Raw genomic sequence first — 10,764 nt, 5'->3', positions numbered from 1 at the left:
TTATTAAATTACTTGTTTTATTTGTTTTTATAGCTATATAAATTTTACTTTCTGAAAATTCAAAAAGGTTGTATAAAAAACATTTGAATTCATCCAAAATAGATCAGATTTCAGCAAAATAGTGCAATCCTCAATCAAAAAAGATTAATTTTCATCCAGTTGTATTTATAACCAAAAATTATTAAATATTTTCAATAAGAAACGTATTTTCTACCAAAAAATATTGTTTTAAACAAAATATTAATTTTCAACACAAAAATTAATTTTTAACCAAATAATTAAATTTTTAACCGAATCCGTTAATTTTTTATTAATAAGAATAATTTCCTAATAAAAATGGCAAATTTGCCACTAAAATGATGCATCTTTAAACAAGCAAAGAAATATACTTTTTAACAAAATATTGCAGCTTTTAACCAATAGGTTGCATTTTCAAACAAAAAAGATTAATTCTCTACGAAAAATGTGATAGGTGATATTTTAATTTAAAAATATTTTTATTTATAGCAAAGAACAGGGAAATTTATCCAAAAAAGGAATATCTTCAATAAAATAGTTGAATCTACGATTGCCTTGTCTAGTTTTCAACCACTTATATTTTTAACCCAAAAACATGATTTTTCTATTAATATGATTAATTTTCTCAAAAAAAGAGAAATTTGTAAACTGAATTAATGATTCTTCAAACAAAAAGATCACTTTAACCAATTTATTCAACTTTAACAAATAGTTGACTTTTTAACGAAAAAAGATTCATTCTCAACGAAAAATGTTATAGCTCATATTTCAATCCAAAAATATTTTCATTTTTAATAAAAAACCTTTTAATTTATCCACACAAAAAAAATGTTTAATTCAGAAATTTTTAAATTCAGGAAGTTTATTATTCGAGCGTTTTCCAATTTATGAATTTTATCATTCTCAAATTTTATTATTATGAAATTTTCCAATTCGAGAATTTTATTTTTCGGAATTTTTAAGTCGTTCCAAATTTCTCATTCAAGAATTAATTTTTACCCAAAAAGCATAAAATATTTTACAAAAGAGGCATATTTCCCATGATAAATTAATTTTTCAACCCAAAAATATCAATTTTAGGCGAAAAAATTTAATTTTAAACCAAATTCATGAGTTTTCTATAAAAAGATTAATTTTCTATCATAAAAGACCAAATTTTACCTAAAATGATGAATTTCGAAAAAATGGCGTTTAAACAAAGTAGTTCAACATTCACAAAGTAGCATTTGTATTTTCCACTAAAAAAGATGAAAATTCACAACGGAAATTTGTTTATAAATAAAAAAGCAGTTGAATTCATGCTATCAACGAAAACTTTTCAACAAAATAGTTGAATCCTCAACTACTTAGATTGATTTTCAACCAGTTGTATTTATAAAAAACAAAATTATGTAAATATATTCCAGAAGAAACGAATTTTCTACAGAAAAGCTAAAATTTTTTCAATTTATAGAAAAAAAGTTTAATGAAGTTTTTGAATCGTCAGCCAGCACAAATTCTTAGTTCTTAACAAAACATTTGCAGTTTTAATACAAAAGATAGAATTGCTACCAAGTCGTGAATTTTCAAACGTAAAAAGACGCATTTTCAACCAAATTGTTGAATTTCCAATCAAAAAAGATTTTCAGTCCAGAATACAACAAAATTAGGCAAATTATAATTTGGAAGAAAATCTGTTCAACACAAAATAAAAATTTCAAATGGCTATTTTTAATTTTATTTATTCATTTGCTTTAATGGTATACAGATATAATTTTCGAGGGTTTCTCGAAAAAATTCACAAAGATTTTCAAAGATTTCAGATACTTCGGAAAAGTATCTAGAAAATTTCTAAGAGAGTTTTATTTGAAAGGAAGTTACAACATTTTAGGAAAAATTAGAGGAGCTCTAAAGATATTTCAGACTTTTTGACGTTTTGACATGTCTTTCGAGTTTTTTTATAGATTTTTTTATTATTCGGCACAATTAAAAATTTACCTATAAATCTCTCTTAAGCCTATTAAATTTGTTTTCTAAAATTTTGATAATCTTGAAAAATTGAAAATTTTTGCTTTGAAATCTTCTACATTCTGTTCTGTAATTTTAGAATATCATTTGAAATCTCTACAAATATTTTAAAATATTTTCTTCAAGTTATTTATAAAAAACAGTAATAGTTTAAGTTTTTCGTGGAATCCTCAGAAATAAATTTCGTTATCAGAAATGCTTCAAAATCATTAAAAATATTTAATATTTTAATTAAAATTCTGCAAAAATCTACATTTTGTTTACAATTGTTCCATTGAAAATTTTTCAATTTTTTAATTTTTTAAATTCTTTGTGTATGGAAAAAAATATATTTCTAAAAAGTTGTGTTTTTTAAGAAACATGAGCAAGTTTCACATTTGTTTCGTGAAAATCCGTTTATACAAATCCCGTAAAAAGTATAAAAAATATTGGTTAAAACTTAAAAATATATACTTGTTTTTTTAGAGAATGAAAATTTGCATGACTTTTTTTTTAAATAACAATTTTTTGTAACGTTAGGTACAAATTTACAAAATTGTATATTTTTAAATATCATGTTTCGACGAAAAAGTGTTTTTTTTTTAAATTTTATTTTTTCCGTCTATGCTTATTCACTTCCAAAAACTTTACCGGAACATAAAAATGGAAAAAAGTGTTCCATGTCCAATGGTGATAAATTTGTTGAATTTTTTCAGCTTACTGTAATAGTTACTCCTACTATCTTGCGCAATCTCTAGGAATCTTTCCTTACCATAATATATATTTCATATATCATTTTATTATTATTATTATTATTATTATTATTATTATTATTATTGCTATGATTGCAAAAAAAACTTTAATGAAAATGTAAAAATTACTTTAATGTTATTTATAAATACAGTGAAACTCTTCTATAACGCGGATTTTGGGTTGATGGCCTGTGGGAACTAACTCATTATAGCACGCTCTGCTTTTGTTTTTTCACGCCTGAGTGCTCGCTTGAGTTACAATCGCAGATCCCGCGCACCCCACGCAGCTCCTGTTACACCTACCTGCAGCTCGGCGTCTATTCTCGGAAAGGCTATAGAAGGGAGGGCTATTGAAGAGTTTCAGTGTATTTGTAAAAAATGGTTATAGAATAACGCCTCAATATGATCATTAGATATATATGTATAAATTATTCTATTCAAAATTCACTTGATATTTTTATTTTCAATATAAGAAAATTTGAAATAAGGCACTGACTAGTATCATGGTTTTTTCCGTAACTTTATTCCTGAACGAGATGAAGAAGGTGGATTTTGATGTTTTTTCGGTTGTTGCTGCTGTTGTTCTTGCTGATGTTGTTGGTGTTGTTGTTGATCTTGTTGTTGATGTTGTTGTTCTTGATTATTTGAAGAACGGGAAAAACGATCTGGGTTATTTTTATCATTGTATATAGCCATTTTAGCCTTATAAGCTAGATACTTTTGATGACGGCGAAGACGTTTCCACAAGTTGTAGGCACGCCAATTTATAGGAGATTTAGGGGCTTGGGCTGTACTTAATTCTGAAAAAAGCCACACATATATTTAACTATACCGGCATTCGAAAAAATAAAAAATAATTCCAAACCAAGGGTGGTCAAAAGTTTTCGCGAACCTCTTCTTTGATGACTGATTAAGTTCTTTTAATTTGAATTATGCCATAGCTGAAAAAGTTTTTCTTTAAAGGGTTTATTGCCCTCAAAATTCTGTATGGAATGAGCCCAGGGTGAAGGCAATTTATTTTTTTTTAGTAGATATTGCAAAAATAGTGTAAATTTCAATGTTTTTTCTATGTTCTGTATCTTGAAATAATCAACATTTTGCAATGTTGTTGGGCTCATTTTTAAGCTATTTGTTCATCGTAAAAGAGCAGCTTATGAGTATAAATCGTACAACATTTTCTTATCAATTTGCAAAAACTTAAACGTGATTCACCGCACCATAGGAAATTTCAAATCGTATGGGGGGGGGGGCATCTCTAAACATTATTCGATTGAGAAGCCAAAAAATTTGTTGATTGATGTACACAAAAATCAATTTTGAAGGTACTCTAGTGCATTTTTGGCAAACATGTGGTATCAAGAATATTAAGAAGAAATGAAAATGTTAAGAAAATAATTGCTTTCAACATTAATGATATTATCCTACTTACCAATAGAATTAAAGAACAAAAGAATTGTAAATGTCAAAATTATAAGAGATAATTTCATTTTATCTAAAGAGACGAAAGTGACTTTTAGAAAGTTTAAATGATAACTATTTAATTTTGATGAGAGCGCTCTGCTATATATAACTGTATGTATAATCTGTGTGTACTATACGTACACTATGTCAATTAAAGATAAAAATGCAAGCAATTCTTCACGAAAACATTTATAGTCAGTTATAAATTTTAATGTTTTTTTTTGCTTGAAAAATTAACCCTGCAAAAGAAGATTCAACTGAAATCGATTGGCTGTAATTGCAAAATAAAATCTTAAATAACAGTTCTGGTGAAACGCGATTCAATTCGAACATGATAAATTTTATTTCATGTCAGGATGAATACTGGAATGGGGAAAAGTCTGTCCAAGTTTGATTTTGTATTTCTATTTGATCAACTGTAAATATAAATTAATTAGTTATTTTTCAAATTGAACTCGAGATTGAACTTTATTTTAAGTATTGAAAAGTCAACGACAATTGATTAATTCAAAAAATGTGAACGCCTGATTTAAAGTTTATAAACTATTTTTAATTTAAAAATAACTTTATTAAAATAGATTTATAATGAAAGGCTTTTATTAAATTAGAAATATTGTTTTAATCTAAATTATTTAATTTGAAACTACTTAATTTGAAAATTGTGAATGAAGAACGAGAATAATTATTCAATATTTAGCAATATTTTTCTGTTCATTTAAGACGAGTTCTTTCAAACTACACATTTCAAAATTAAACAATTTTAAACTGAATTATTTGAAATAGAATACCTTGAATTGTTCAAATTTCAAAGAGCTTTTATACTTTGAACACTACAATTTTAATTGTTCTATTTAAAACATGTTTAATTTATAGGTGAAATTGTTGATTTTTGACGTATAAATAATAATGGAAAACTTAATTTTTGTAGAAAAAATTACAGTAATTTTAAGAGATAAAAGTTTTGAAAAGATAAAAATATAATTAAAACCTTAGAATTATTTTTAAATATTTGAACGAAGTGTGTTTACCAACAAAATCCGGCTTACCGTACCGAAATTTTGGTGCAAATAACAATGACTTAACTTAAAACAAAATGTAGTTTTTTGGAGATTTCAAAGAAAAAATTCAGAAGCTTTTTAAAGATTTTTAAAGACTTCAAAAGGATAGAAATATTTTATTAGGATACATAGGAAAATTGAAAATGATTTTTCATTTTGAGAAAGTATTTTAAGAAAACATTTAAAAAGATTTTCAAAATTGATAAAAAAATAATCTGAAAAATTTTAGTGTAATTTTTTTATTTTGTGGGATATGCTAGAAATTCTCGATAAAATTCCAATAGTTCTAAAATATATTGAGGATTTGTGACCAAATTTAAAACAATATGCGGATTTTTCAAGATCTTGAAATAAATCTTTGAAGACTTTTAGGGATGTTTATGCTATTTATATAAAAAATAAATTAACTTCTCACTTATGAAGGTTTTAGTTTAAACAAAATTTTAATCTTTAAATTTGTAATGTTTTTAAATTTCCATCAAAAAAGTTAAATTTTTACCAAGAAATGTGAATTTTCAACCAAAAAAGGTGACTTCTCTACAACATTTTAAATTAAATTTTCAACAAATGAATGATATTTTCAACAAAACAATTAAATTTTTAGGAAATTACTTAATTTTCAACCCTAAAATTTAAGTTTCCAACAAAAAATTATTTTTTATCAAGAAATATTAAATTTTCAAACAAGAAAAATGACTTGCCTACCATAAAATGTCAACAAAGGATGAATTTTTAACAAAATACTTACATTTTTAACCCTAAAAGTTAATTTTTCAAGTTTCTGATTTTGGCGCCAAATTTAAATTATCATTAGTTTATCACTATTGATTAGTAATAAAGGAATATATTTTCTTTCGGAGAAGATACCAGGAACTCAAAGATGAAGAAAGTTCTTGACACTACCATTAATATGTTATGAAAAAAACATAAAATGTGAAAATGTCTTATATTTAAAACATTTGGTGTATTTCAAGAATTTTCCAACAAAATTTCATATTTTTTAAAATACGTTTATCGCAAGTAAAGTTTAAGATATATATATATGTATATAAGAATAGTCAAATGTATTTTTGACACTCATTCAAGGAGGCCCCTCGCATGAGAGAGCCCCTCCGCAATATGTGTTTTCGCTTTCTTTGAGTTACACCTCTTTATTAGTTTGTGGTTCTGCTTGTGGTTGATGTTGTGGTGCTGGTTCTGGTTCTTGCTGATATCCATTATTTTGTTGGTTCCTTCGGTTTTGTTTGTACTGTTGATTCCTATAATAAATATTACTTGCTTTCCTTTTTATCTCTTTAGCCATCCATATTTGGTGTTTTCGTAATTCGTCAAATTGTCTCCATCTATAGTAGGCACGAAAAGGTAAAGAAGCTTTTGGAGAAGTTCCAGAAGGAGGTGGATCCTTATTCGTTTCTACAAACAAAATTAATACATATTAAATTATTCATGAATTCTTAAAGCTGACAAATAATTTTGAACTAATTAAATATACAGGGTACAAAGTATTCCCTCTATTTGCGTGTCGTCACCCTATTTTCAAACCCCCCTTTTAAAATTAAGTTTTTCTAAAAAAACATCTTCACTAGGAACCGAACCACTGCACTTCCGATTGCCGGTCGGGTGGTTTTCCAATTGAGCTATTACAGAGGCCGAAATAAAAATCCCCTTTCAGAAAGATACACCACCTCAAGCTAGGTTTTACATTTTATGATAGGAATAATTTTTAAGGCATTTTTAATTTTTAAATTAAATTCTTCTGAAAAAGATCTCGCTCCGCTCCACTTTCAAGGGCAAAATACTTTTTCGTTACGCCTATACAAATTAAATATTTTTGAAATCAACTATTATAAAGTACAATGGTTGGTTTGTCCACCTTGAAGATTCTTTAGTTTAAATTTTAATAATGATAATATCAAAACGTCTCAAATAAGAATTTGGAAGATATTAAGATTATTTGTTTAATATTTCAGCATTATTAATTTTTATAAGAAAACTGAATTATTTCAAAGGCTATTTAGAAGTGTCAAAAGGTTTTAAAAAATCGAGAATACTAGTAATCTTGAGAAATTAAAAAAAAATGTAAAACAAAATGTAGACTTTTGAATATTTTGAAAAAAAGGCATTTTAAAATTCTGAAAGTTCTTGAGAGATTAACAATTTATTCCTGAGATTCCTGTGAAAACTTTAAATAATTCTTTTTGTTGAAAAATTAATTTTGAAAGTAAATTTAAAAAGATTTTAAAATATTTCAAATGATACCATAAATTTTCTTAAACGAATGTAGCTCATTTTAATGCAACATTTTTTATTTAGTAAGATCACGATAATTCTAGTCAGTTTAAAAAGTCTGTAAATGTTCATCTCTTTTGATGAAAATTTAATATTTTTTTTTGTTAAAAATTCAACTGTTTGGTAGAAATTTAATATTTTTTTGGTTCAAAATGTAACTGTTTGTTTGAAAATTAATATGTCTTGTTTGAGGATTGAACGACTACTTTATTACAAAATTCTCTTTTTTTATGATTTCAACTTTTTTATTTACAATAAAATGTTTTTATAGTTGTAATATAAAAAATTACATTTTTGGTTCCGAATTCATTTTTTTCGCTTGAAAATGTAAGTATTTAAATTAAGATTCATGTATTTAGTTGAAATTTTTTTTCCCGAAAATGAAGCTTCTCAATTGAAAATTAATCTGTTTTGGTAGAAGAACTAAGTATTTTGTTAAAAATTCGTCCTGCTGGGATAAATCTAAATGTTTTTGGTTAAAAATAAAAATCTTTTTTATTTAATTTAATTTAAATAATATACTATTTTTGTATTTATTTATATATTATATGAATATTATTATTTATCATTGAAATTATTTTATTTTAATTAACAAATAATTAAACATCAATAACATTTTTAGTTGTAAATTCAACTGTTTGATTAACACTTGAAATACTGTTTTAAAAACTAATTTTTTATGGTTGAAGATTTATCGTTTCAGTTGAAACTTAATCTGTTTGAATGAAAATGTAAATATTTTGGTTTTTTTTTTGTAAGGAAATTAATATTCTTGATGGAAACTAATTGGTAGAAAATTGGTCTTTTTTGGTAAAAATGCAATCTTTTTTTGTCAAAAATGTATAACTGATTGAAAATAATCTGTTTCGTTGGAAAATTCAACTATTTTATTAAAAATTCATCCTTTTTTATGAGATCAACCGTTTTTTATTTGCAATTAAAACCGTTTTTTGTTCAAAATTCAGCTTTCTGGTTGAATATGCGCGTTTCAATTAAACTTAAAACATAAATATTTATTACCCGTAAATTTGAATTTGATAGAATTCAACAGATTAAAATCGAGGCAAACATATGGTATCAAGAATATTCCTAGGGAATGCAAATTTTTCAAAACTAATTTTTTTAACACCAAAAATATGATTCAACTTACCAGAAGAATCACAGAGCACTGCAAATGTAAAAATCAAAATGATAAGAGATAATTTCATTTTTTCTGTAGAGTTGAAATTGAGTTTTAGAATTCGGTGGATGATGACTGGTTAATGTCAATGAAGGCCCTCCTTTATATGCAGATATTTTAACGCGTATGTACTATATTTAACACAACTGGAAAAAATTGAATCAAGATATGAAAAGTAATAAATGTGACTGATAAGAAGAACAAATTTTGAGAATTATTTGCTTATTTCGAAATCAAGAGAGTGTAAGAGACATACTTTAAGAATGTTTCGCAAAAACATTAAAAGCAACTGAAATATAAATTTTAACAAAACTTTTGGATGTAGTTCCGAAAGCGACAGACGTCCGATTTATTTGAAACTACATATTCTTATGTATTTTAACGCGCAGATTGCGAATATGTTAGTGAATATTGCGAAAAATATTTGAGACAAAAGTTGTAGATCTTTAAATTATATTCATTTAAGCCTATCAGTAACAGTTTTATTAGGTATTAAATGTTGATCAGTGCCGTTAATATATGTACAAAGATATATTATTATTAATTTAGAAAATAAACTTTTGCTTTGTATTTCTATTTCTCTTTTTTTGTTGCAATTTCTTCCTCCTGGTGATTATAATTGTAGTTAAAATTTTGTTAAAAATTTATCCTTTTTGGTTAAAATTCAACTGTTTTCATAGAAAATTATACTATAGTTTTTGTTAAAAACCCTTCTTTATCTTTGGATAAAAATTAAGATATTTTGTTGAAAATTAGTTTTTTTGTTTGTTCTGTTCTTGCAATGTCAAATATTACATGTTCAGGGTGATGATTTGACCGGGAAACTGGGAACTGTATTGACAGGAAATGATCGGGAATTTAACGGAAATTAAAATTTTCATTATTTTAATAATTTTGTTTATTTTAGAGAAGTGATTTATACTTTGTCTACTATCGCAGATTTTTAGATTATCTCAAAATTTACTATAATAAAATCATAATTTACTTTTGAATGCTTATTATGTTCCATTCTAATAAAAAACTTTTGTATTTTTTTTCTTTGTGAGATTCATGATATTTCAAATATACATAGAAGAAAACTTCTTTACATTGTTCTTTGCGAATTCATCTTTCTTTAGTTCAAAATTTAACTACTTGTTTGAAAGTTAAACTCTTTTATTAAAATTGTTGTTTGTTTGTTAAAGATTGATCATTTCAACTGAAAATTCATCTGTGGCTGAAAATGTATCTACTTTGTTGAAAAGCAATTTTTTAAACCACAAATTGAACTATTCCATTAAAAAATTTAACTGTTTCGCTTAAAGTCCGTATTTATTTTGTTTTGTTAAGAATTTACTTATTTAACCGAAAGTTTAAGCTTTCTATTTTAGGTTGAAAAAAATTGGTTTGAAAAATAATCTGTATATGAAAATTGAAATACCAGATTAAATATTGATATTTTTTATTCAGAAATTAAACTAGATTTTTGAAAATGTATGTACTTTATGGAAAATTCGTCTGTTTTGTACAAAATTAATCATTATGGTTGAAAATTCAATGTTTGGTATGAAAGCCCTAGTAAAAATGCTTCGACTTGAGTTTGACTTGGTTATATCTTGAGTTCGTCTCCAAGACATCGATGCCTGGCTGCGTCTCAAAACTGAGTCGAGACATAGGCCTTCGTCTTACTTTTATGGCCACGGCAGGTAAAACGGCGTTTACTTGTCTTAAGTCGAGCCTTCTCTTGGCTAAGACGACGTTTACTTGACTCAAGACGAGACTTGTCTTGGCTGAGATTATCGAACCTTTTTTGGCTCAGAAAATAGATTAAAATTGATAATAGAAAAATTTGTAATTATTAAATTAGTTATTTTTAATTAAAAAATTCAGAATCGGTGGGTCTGAACGAGTATAACCCTTAAAAATTTTCTTCGGAAAAATAAAAATTGTAACTTTCTAAAAGGATCTCCTAAGCCGTTAGAAATATGCAAAAACCAACAACATTTTCGGTATCATTGTGAAACAAGTATAATACAAATAA

The 10,764-nt window shown here is 25.6% G+C and overlaps 1 protein-coding gene across 1 annotated transcript in view; it reads left to right on the top strand.

Annotated features, from left to right (window-relative positions):
* Window positions 1–10,764, top strand: part of LOC117179523 (nuclear pore complex protein Nup88) — a 490,092-nt gene that overhangs the window by 255,736 nt on the left and 223,592 nt on the right. The gene's annotated exons all lie outside the window — the stretch shown is intronic.

The sequence above is a fragment of the Belonocnema kinseyi genome, chromosome 9, assembly GCF_010883055.1.
Source record: "Belonocnema kinseyi isolate 2016_QV_RU_SX_M_011 chromosome 9, B_treatae_v1, whole genome shotgun sequence".
NCBI classification, from domain to species: domain Eukaryota; kingdom Metazoa; phylum Arthropoda; class Insecta; order Hymenoptera; family Cynipidae; genus Belonocnema; species Belonocnema kinseyi.
Note: the sequence above shows the minus strand (reverse complement) of the source record. Positions and strands in the feature narration are given on the sequence as shown.